At 34.1% G+C, this 9,864-nt stretch overlaps 1 long non-coding RNA gene across 1 annotated transcript; it reads right to left on the bottom strand.

Moving 5' to 3' along the window:
- Nucleotides 1-2,448: 2,448 nt before the first annotated feature.
- Nucleotides 2,449-6,642, bottom strand: LOC102670297 (uncharacterized). The gene is made up of 6 exons (XR_005890065.1): nucleotides 6,034-6,642; nucleotides 5,291-5,592; nucleotides 3,665-3,721; nucleotides 3,056-3,132; nucleotides 2,896-2,935; nucleotides 2,449-2,585 (listed from the first exon to the last, which is right to left on the bottom strand). It is a non-coding gene; the product is annotated as an uncharacterized lncRNA (long non-coding RNA).
- Between the last annotated feature and the right edge of the window lie 3,222 nt (nucleotides 6,643-9,864).

Here is a 9,864-nt window from a genome sequence, read left to right as displayed (position 1 = left end):
TGGGCTCAGAAATTTATCCTAAGGTTCATGAGAACCCTAGGACCTTCTTTAGAAGCTCTAGCCCAATCCTCTTGGAGTCTTTTGCTCATGGCTCTGGTGACTGATCCCTTCCTAGGGAGGATTGTATCATCCCCTCCCCCTTGAAGGGGATTTGACCTCAAATCTGTTGGTTCCTCCTACTCATTATCGGCTCCACCTGCAAAAGGAATTAAATCAGAAATGTTAAAAGTGGTGTTGACTCCATACTCTTCTGGGAGGTCCAACCTATAGGCATTTTATTGATCCTCTGCAAGACCTGAAAAGGTCCATCCTCTAGGACTAAGCTTGGATTTCCTCTTAGTAGGGAATTTATCCTTCCTAAGATGGAGCCAAACCCAGTCCCCTTCATTAAGAACTAGCTCATTTCTTCCTCTACTTCCTTTAGTAGCATACACCTTTGGTTGGTTCCTAACCCTCTCATGCAACTTCTTTACAAATCTAACCTTGATTCCCCTTCTTTATGTATAAAAGAAGTGTCAAGTGGGAGGGGAATTAGGTCTTAGGGTGTTAGAGGATTGAACCCATAGATAACCTCAAAAGGGGATTGCTTGGTGGTTCTATGAATCCCCATGTTGTAGGAAAATTCTACATGAGGAAGATACTAATCCTAAGACTTATGGGTTCCTTTCAGAAAAGCCCTTAAAAGGGTGGATAGAGACCCATTCACTACCTTTGTTTGCCCATCAATTTATGGATGACAAGTGGTAGAGAAAAGAAGCTTAGTTCCTTGCTTAGCCCATAAGGTTTTCCAGAAAAGGCTAAGGAACTTAGCATCTCTATCTAACACAATAATCCTACGCAAACCATGGAGTCTCATAATTTCCCCAAAGAAGAGTTTTGAGATGTGAGAAACATCATCTACCTTATGCCATGGTATAAAGTGTGCCATCTTGCTAAACCTATCCACCACCACAAAGATAGAGTCTACACGTCTTTGGGTTCAAGGAAGCCCAAGAACAAAGTCCATACTAATGTCTACCGAGGGTGCAAATGGGATGAGTAAGGGTGTGTATAGCCTATGAGGTATCACCCTAGACTAGGCTTGTAAACAAGCCACACACCTAGTGCAATCACTACAATAAAAATGACCTATACCTACAGACAAAAACTGTCACTATAAGTAAAAATCCGTAGGTAAATGTATAATAAACTTTGTCCTACAAACATTTCTTCTGTCAACTTTGAGGGGGCGTATAATGACAGCTAATTGTCTGTCACTATAGGTTTTACCTACTATGTATAATGTGTAGGTAAAAGTCATTAACTTCTACTTACATCTCCTAACTGTAGGTAAAAGTCTTTAACATGTACCTATCATCTTCAATTGTAGGTAAATGTTTAGATCTTAGAGAGAGCTTATAACATACATAATTGAATGTGGGCAGTGCAGCAATCCAACGATCCTTCCAGCTCCAACTCCAACTAGCTTTGCCAAGTTCATAATTACCTAGGCCTTGGCTAGAGCTGACCCTCCACTATTAGAGTGACAAGACATCAAGACCCTAATCTAGTACAAGGACCATAAAGATGTCTACAATATCTTTTGCATATATACACAAAGTTAGAGTGACAAGACATCAGAATAACTTCCACATATATTTCAGTTAGACATAATTTTATAGTTGTGCTCTTAATTTTATTGATTTATATTTATAAGAAATAAATTTAAATCTAGAAGTATTAGCTAATCGTCATTTCCCTAATCAAATTAATCAAGAACAATTTTAGACCCATATAATTAGCATTCAAAATCGAAAATTAGACTACATAAACATAAAAGGAGATTCTACTGTGTGCGCATGTTCATACATAAACATAATTACAGTTCAAATCTGTCTTTCTTTTTGAGTTTTGAAAATAATAATAAACATAAAAGGAGATTCTGCTGTCTTTCTTTAATGTCTTCCTCAAGAAGCCCCCAGAAGAAATCTTCTGTGTCAAACCTGTGTATCAGATAGGGGTTGAGAGTCAATGCATTTTTTTCCCAATTGGGAAGGGGAAGGAAGAAAAATGAAAAAGAAAAGTAAGAAAAATGCTACTCCAATGATCAAGAAATAATTTGCAGAGTAGTTTGTCCTATTGAAATAATAATTTTACCATCAAGATTACATGATTATGGAAAGATCATCAAACTGTCAACAATCATGAGAATTTTCAAGAGTTTACCTGAATACACTCTATCAAGCACACGGGGAACAACACAGAAAAATAGTTGGTTTTAGTTCCCCAACATCATCAATTAACAATTTGACATCCTACAGCCATTGAGTAAATGATGGTCATATTCCAAATCCGAAGTTCAACTTTTGTGTGGGTGGGGGGGGGGGGGATCAAACAAATCCAAAGTTTAATTATTACACCAAATGTTCATTTCATAATGACAGATATACATATACTACATATACTTACCCCACGCCAGAAACCAATTGAAGCACCATGCCATATGAATATCTCCTCAATGGTCCTAAAAAAAGTATGTGCGAGTGGAAGGTATGATATGTATACATCCTTTTCTTAATAGGAAGTTCAAAGCTCTGAGTTTGATCCTGTGGCAGTATTAAAAATTGAATTAGGAATGGGAAACACAAAATATTCAAAGCAAAAGACATAATTAATTCCTTGAGGTCATGACTGAAATTAACCTCAGAAAAATAAATTCCAATGTATATGATTCTGTATAAATTGGTCAAACCAAACAATCCCCAAGTTTCCATTTACAAGATATCCTTATATTTTCATTTCCATTGCACAAAAAAGTTATATTCATTAATTGCTGTAACAAAGACATAAAAATTAATGCTTCTTTCTAAAGCACAAGCATTTTAGGAAAGAAAGGAGAGAATCAACAAAACTTACTCTTGAGATACTTTGTTGCATTTGGAAATGTCTTGAATAGCTGAAAAGTTTCAAAACAAATATTTGGGTGAGACTAACTGTTTACAAAAGATTGTACACAACTCTAAAATCCTTCCTAACAATTAAACTGCTATAAAACAGAGGGTTTAGATAGGAGAACCTCAGGTATCTTCTTCTCTTCTGCAAGTGCAATTGAGACCTCTGAATGGCATATAATAAACTCTATAGCCCCAACACCTATGTCATATGAATGAGAGTGTCAAAGCAACTGAAAATTATAAGTTTAATTTGAAAAATGAATATTTGTACAATGAGATATTCTCCCAGTACCATGCACCATTTGAATTTACTGCATGCAATAAACTTCAAAAAACATATCATTGTTAGAAAAGTTATATATCACAATTTTAGGTACCGGACAAGTCTCAGTGTAAGTTCTTTACTTGCATTATTTTAAAAGGACTTTGTTCGTAAATAAGTGGAACTCTCTGCAAAGAGTAGATATTCAATATAAGAAACAAAGCTTCAATCTAGAAATACCTTATTCTCCATTAAGCTCAATAAGGACTACAAAAATCCAACTACCAAAGAAACAATAGAGTAGAAATAGAAATAACAATAGATACTCAGCACAAAAAAGAAACAAAAATCAACATATCAACATCTAAATAATACAATAGAAACCTCCAACATATAGAGTGAGCAGAAAAATCAAGATGGAAAAAACTCACCAGAAAACAAGGGAAGCAAATTCAAAAATAAAATGTACCTGCATGCTCATAATCCATTCTGCAGAATTGGCACCATAAATACCACATTTTACACCCTGCAAATCAGCAATATATGAATTAATCTGAAATGAACAAATTGCTAGAAACTATAAATATAATCATATGCAAATATGAAATATCAAAATCATATAAAATAAGGATATCCATGTCAAAGAACCAAGCACTTGAACTCACATGACCATGGTTCTGATTCACTCTTGAGCTATTCATGCACATGCAGATAGCCACATTACCAAGAACATATGGTCATATGTCTCACATTACCATGGTTCTATTTTGAACGAAATAGCTATCTGCCTCCTATCCTATTGAAACAGAATTGTTTAAAATATGTCATATGACGCAGCGATTGAGGTGAGGAACCATGTTTCCCCAGAGCCAAAGGTGGAGGACGCCGGAGTTGCTTCGTTGTCGAATCCAAAGGTAATCAGATGCTGCATGTCTTAATTATATGGAGTATTATGTAACATGAAACATATGATATATCACTTAACGACCGCAATTTTTGGACCAACGATACTAACCCTGCCGTAGGCGTTAAGGGTCATGTCGTCACCTTCTACTCTTACTTCCTCATGTCCAAAGTGTGACTGATTACTATTACGATGCTAAAGCATGGTTACGTTCTTTACTTGCTTTGTGTCATCGCACAAACAAGAAAATTTTCTTGCTTTTTAAATTTCGTATTTTCAGTTCCACTTAAATTGTATGTCTCTCCTTTTCCTTAGCTTTCATGGAGCGTTTCTAGTTCTTCATTAACTCTCTTGTTCAATTCTTCTTCTTCTTCTTTTATGAAAATTTCTTAGATTTTTTTATTTAAATAATTAGAGGCTTGTGACAAATTCGGAATGCAAAATGATTTTAAAGGTTCAAAGGTAGCAAGCAAATCCGATAATTTTTTTAAAATAAATTTGTAATTTTGTGTGAAATATGATATTTTAATTGATAGTTTTATGTATAAAAGGTGAATTACACCTTTTCGTTTTGAAAATTTTCTTTTTATCAGATTTCTCTTCTTCTTTCTTATATGTCTTTCTTGATTTCCTCATCTCTTTTCTAATTTAAATTAATTTCCTACTCTATTTTTCAATCTCACGTGATTTTCTCTTATTTCTTTTTAAACATTTTTTAATTATTATTAGTATGAAGTCTACCTCCAGCTTTTCTACTTTTGCTTTATGGTCTTCAGGAAGCAGCCGGACCTCATCAATCAATTGGATACACTAGGAGACATTCTCAGGGGACACAAATTCCAATTCCTAATAATAACCTTGCATATTTATGTTGGAATAAATCTCCTGTAATATATTACTAATAATCTTATTATTAACTGAAAAAATATTAAATATATATTTTTTAATTTTATTACTTTGTAAGAAGTATTACAAGCATCTCATATATACATTTTTTTAAAACATCCCCAAATAATATAGCCAAATCTGTTCAATAAATACGAGGATGATACAAATACTCTAATACTCTACTTATACATTGCCTATTATTATCATCCCCAAAAGTAACAAATGTTAGGACACTTATTAGTACCAAAATCTGCTTGAAGTATACTGCATGCAAAGTTTTGTTCTAAATTATATATACTGTACCTGACTAATCATATAAGAAGCTTGGTTCCAATTAAATGCGAAATAACTGAGGATGCATCGATCAAACTCATCAATAAATTTCTGGCATAAAGTAGTAGGGTCCTTCTGATCAGCAAGATTTTCAAGGATGCTTTCCAAACACTCCTAATAATAATAACAGCAATTGCTCCCTCTGCCTCATTTGGAGAAGAGGTAAACCTGTAATCATATGTAAGCTCTTCCCACTGTTTAATGTCCCTCTTCGCAAATATTATAATATGTTCATCGCCATTAACACTTATAACTCTGGAATAGCAATTTGGCTGCACTCAAACAAAAATTATAAGCAATTATTTTTTTCTTTAGCAACCAAAATAAGGCTGAATGAATTCTTCCATAAATAAACAAGTTGAATTGCAATATTTACAAACTAATGTCAAAAGCATAGGAGTCAATTCCATATAGTGGCACAGAGCAGCCATATAGAAGGTAGCAAGATGACATGTATTTTGAAGTCAAGGTACGCATTACATAAATTCTGACGAGAGAGAAGCTCTGATCCAGAATTGAATCCCACATAGCTTGTGTCAAATTCTTTCTTAAACATGAGTCGCCTAATATTTGAACAGAGATTTAGCTCACATATAGCATCTAATAAACAACTAAGTACCAGTATATTGTTAATCCCACATAGCTTTTTCCCTTTTTTCTTTTCATCTAATGTTTTCCTCTGAAAGCCAGTGGAAATAATTATAACAATTTACCTGGATCTATTCCATCAGTGTTTGGAGAGTCAACTGGAGCAAGAATGGTCAGCCCTTGAATTATAATGTCACTGCAGAGATAGGGGATAATAAGAATAAAAGAAAATACTGTGAATTAAGATTAATCCACCAACTGTCTAATCAACCTTGTTTAGTTATGACAAAAAACACATACATCCTAACCCTAACTCTTTCAATCAGCATTTCTCTCTCTAAAATTTGTCTCCAAATCACAAACACACCCATTCCACACACACACAATACAAATATTAATTGACCTTTCAATAAATGAGTGGTCCCTACAACTCCTTTTGAATCTAACTGACTCATTTTAAAACTCATAGCTAATTGTATCTAGTTGTGTAGCAATCACCACTACTCAAAACAAAACAAAAAAGAAAAAAATAAAAGAGAATGAACTAGAAAGTAGGGGTTCAGTTAAACCATTCACAATCAACATTCTTATTTCAATTCAAATTTCAAAATAAAACTCAGCAAGTAACGGCAACATGCCATGTAACCTGCGCATCAATCCCAAACCCTATGTTAATTGTCGCGTGTCCAGAACGAAGAAGAAGAAGATGATGATGTATCATATGGCTACACACTCTCTTTACCCAAAAACGAACAGATAAACACGCAAACCAAGGGCATGGAAATCGAACTATTACATTATATATGCAACAAGTCAGGCAAAGTATAAATAAAAACAAATAATAATATAATAATATACAAAAGCTGAAGCATATAGAAAACTGAATCAAGTTCAGATAAGTTTGCAATGTAACTGAAATTTCTCCTGATGCGTTAATCAATCAATCAAATTATTCTTCGCTGTGTAAAACACGTAAGAAGAAGAAAAAAAGAGGGGAAAATGAAAAAGAAAAGGGAAATTGTGAAGGAATTGCAAAAAAGAGAAAAAAGGAAAAGCGTGATTGAGGAATTGCCTGAGAGAAGAAGGGAAACAAAAGGGGAAAGGAAGAAAAGAGAGAAGGGATCTACCTTGTAACGTTGGGGCAGACGGATGTGTTTTCAACATTTGCGTCTGCGGGTTATTTTGGTGAAACTAAACTAGTACCTTCTCTGCATCAATTCAAAGGCCCGGTCCATAATCCAAAGGCTTGTGGCCATTTTGGAGTTTGATTTCAAGATAAAATGAATATCATTGCTGAAACTAACAAGAAATTGCCATAAAAAATAATGTTAATCTAAATTAATCCATAAAAATAATGTTAATCTAAATTAATCCATAAAAATAATGTTAATCTAAATTAAAATTTAATATTACTAATTAATATATTTTATCTTTAAAATTTTGAACAATTATTAACTAAAAATTAATTTAAATTGAATTGTTATTTTTTGAGATTGAGTATTTACTAAAAAAACAAGAGATTAATATTCAAATTTAAACAGTCTTAAAGAGTTTTACCTACGCCAACAATCGTAGGTATAAGACTTTTGAGGTTATACCTACATCAACCAATTATAGGCACATGTTTTATGAAGTTTTATCTACATCACGTAGTTGTAGGTATAAGTTTTTTAGAATTTTGCCTACACTGTGCTTTTGTAGGTAGTAATCCTTTTGAGTTTTACCTACACTAATCAACCATAGGCACAAGTTTTTTAGAGTTTTACCTACACAATGTAATTGTAGGTAGAAGTCTTTTTTCAGTTTTAATGAATTTACTTACACCAAATAATGGTTGGTACAAATGGTTGAGTTTTACCTACATTAGTCACTTGTAGGTAGAAGTATTTTTGAGATTTACCTACACTAATTAATGTCTGTAGGAAAAAGGCGTCTGTAGGCTTAGGTCATTTTTCTTGTAGTGGTGCTTATGGACATCTTTCTTCATATGGGGCCAATAAAACTTTTCTTTGAGTAAGACAAGGGTCTTGTCTATCCCAAAATGGCCCATGAGGCCACCCTCATGGCTCTGTTTCACAAATAATTTCCTGATGGATCCTTGGGGTATGCAAAGCTTTCCCTCTTTGAACAAATACCCGTCAGCCAAATAGAACCCATCTTAAGCCTTTTTCCCATAACTCTCATAAATAGGAGAGAAATGTTCATCTGAAGTGTTATATCCTAATTTCGTCAGGGGACTGTCATTCATTGATTCTCGCTAGCCAAACTGTGTTGTTCGACACCAGTTACCGCATAAAATGAAGGATTGTTCAATGTTTAGATCAGGAATGCGAAAGATACCAAAAGGAGGGGGCAAAAAGTTCTTTTCATTGAGTCCAACACCGCATTGAAAGTCATCGTTGTGACTCACAATGCCCAGTGCGGCATCAATCTGTCAGCTGATGAGCAGCAACAGAGAATTAATGTTCAAGGACATGACGGAGATGATACTGATGCAGGCAGACCACATAGTGGACTTTAAGTTGATGATGCTGCAGCCAGTGGCATGTCCATGGTGGCAAGGTGGGAGAAATGGGATATGTACAAGAACGTGAGATACAGAGAAGAGAGAAAGGATATACAGGAACCGAGAACGTGATCACTAAGGAGAGAGAAATAGGATACATGAATTATGGAGGAGAGAAAATTGAGATTTTATTTTAATTAAATGTATAAAATTTCTTTAATACCCTGAAATAATTAATTTACATTTAAAAAAAATAGATTTTTTGTCCTAAATATTTTGGTGTACAATACTAAGATTGTTTTCATAATTATTTGTTATCTAAAAGTTTAAAAAATACAAAATTAAAATAAAAGGTAAAATCTGATTTCAAGATTGAAAAAACTGTCACTTATTGATGCTTTCAAGAAAGGAATAACTTCAGATTCACTTTGCAGTGTTCTTTACTGATGAAACCATTCTACCTTGGAAGATACCCAGTTGTGTCCATTGTAGCTACAAAAAATGAACTCATCAGTATCTTCACGAGTATATCCTGATATGTTTGCATTGTGAAGGGAACATATGTTTTACACCCTACATGGCCTCAAAATGTTGAGGAATCTAAGCCCTTCTTCTGTACCGTCCGTTTTACAAATTCTAAACAAAATCTCTCCTTGGCTGGTAGGTTCCCGAATCACATCTATTCCCACCATCATTGAATCTTGTTAACTTACATCATATCCTCTTCCTATGTTTTCGTAATTTCCATCTTGTTTTCTTTTTTCCTTTTCAACCTTCTTTGTTGTTTTGAATCTTTATTTGTTCCTATTAACCAGGTGGCATTGAAAAAACCTATATAACATCTTCAAAGTAACATTTGTCGTAACTTTGGTGGTGAAGCTTCTCCTTCCATGACTTATTCTCTAGGGGATGACGTCTCCTCTAACCTCTTCTGCTTTATCTTTCGCTGCAATTCCATGGCTAAAAATCACCATTGAAGGACCTTATTGAAGCTCAAAGATCCAGCCTCCATAGAAGCTTCATAAGCAAGCTTCCAACAAGTGGTATTAGAGCACAAGAGCTTCAAGTAGGTGCTCCTTAAACCTCCACTAATTTTCAGCATTAATTTCTCCTCCATTGTTGTTTCTTCGTTTCTCTCCATGTATCTCCTCACGTGTCTTGTGCTGAATGTTGTTAACATAATTTTTTAGAAGTTCCACCGATTAAGCTTGCTATAGAAGCTAGATTAGATTTTCTATGGTTCAAATTCCTTGTTCTTATTCTTGAACCATAAATTGTGTTGAGTTTAGGTTCCTTTGAGTTTTATATTGTCAATTTTTTTGGCTAAAACCTAAACCATAAAATTCTTACAAAAACATTAAAGTAGAATAAAACCTCAAAAATCTAGAATGACATATTCACCTATTGTAGTTTTGTCATAAAAGTCATGTCTAGTCATGAAACTTGTCAC

This window comes from Glycine max, chromosome 19 (genome assembly GCF_000004515.6).
Source record: "Glycine max cultivar Williams 82 chromosome 19, Glycine_max_v4.0, whole genome shotgun sequence".
In the NCBI taxonomy this organism is placed as follows: domain Eukaryota; kingdom Viridiplantae; phylum Streptophyta; class Magnoliopsida; order Fabales; family Fabaceae; genus Glycine; species Glycine max.
Note: the sequence above shows the minus strand (reverse complement) of the source record. Positions and strands in the feature narration are given on the sequence as shown.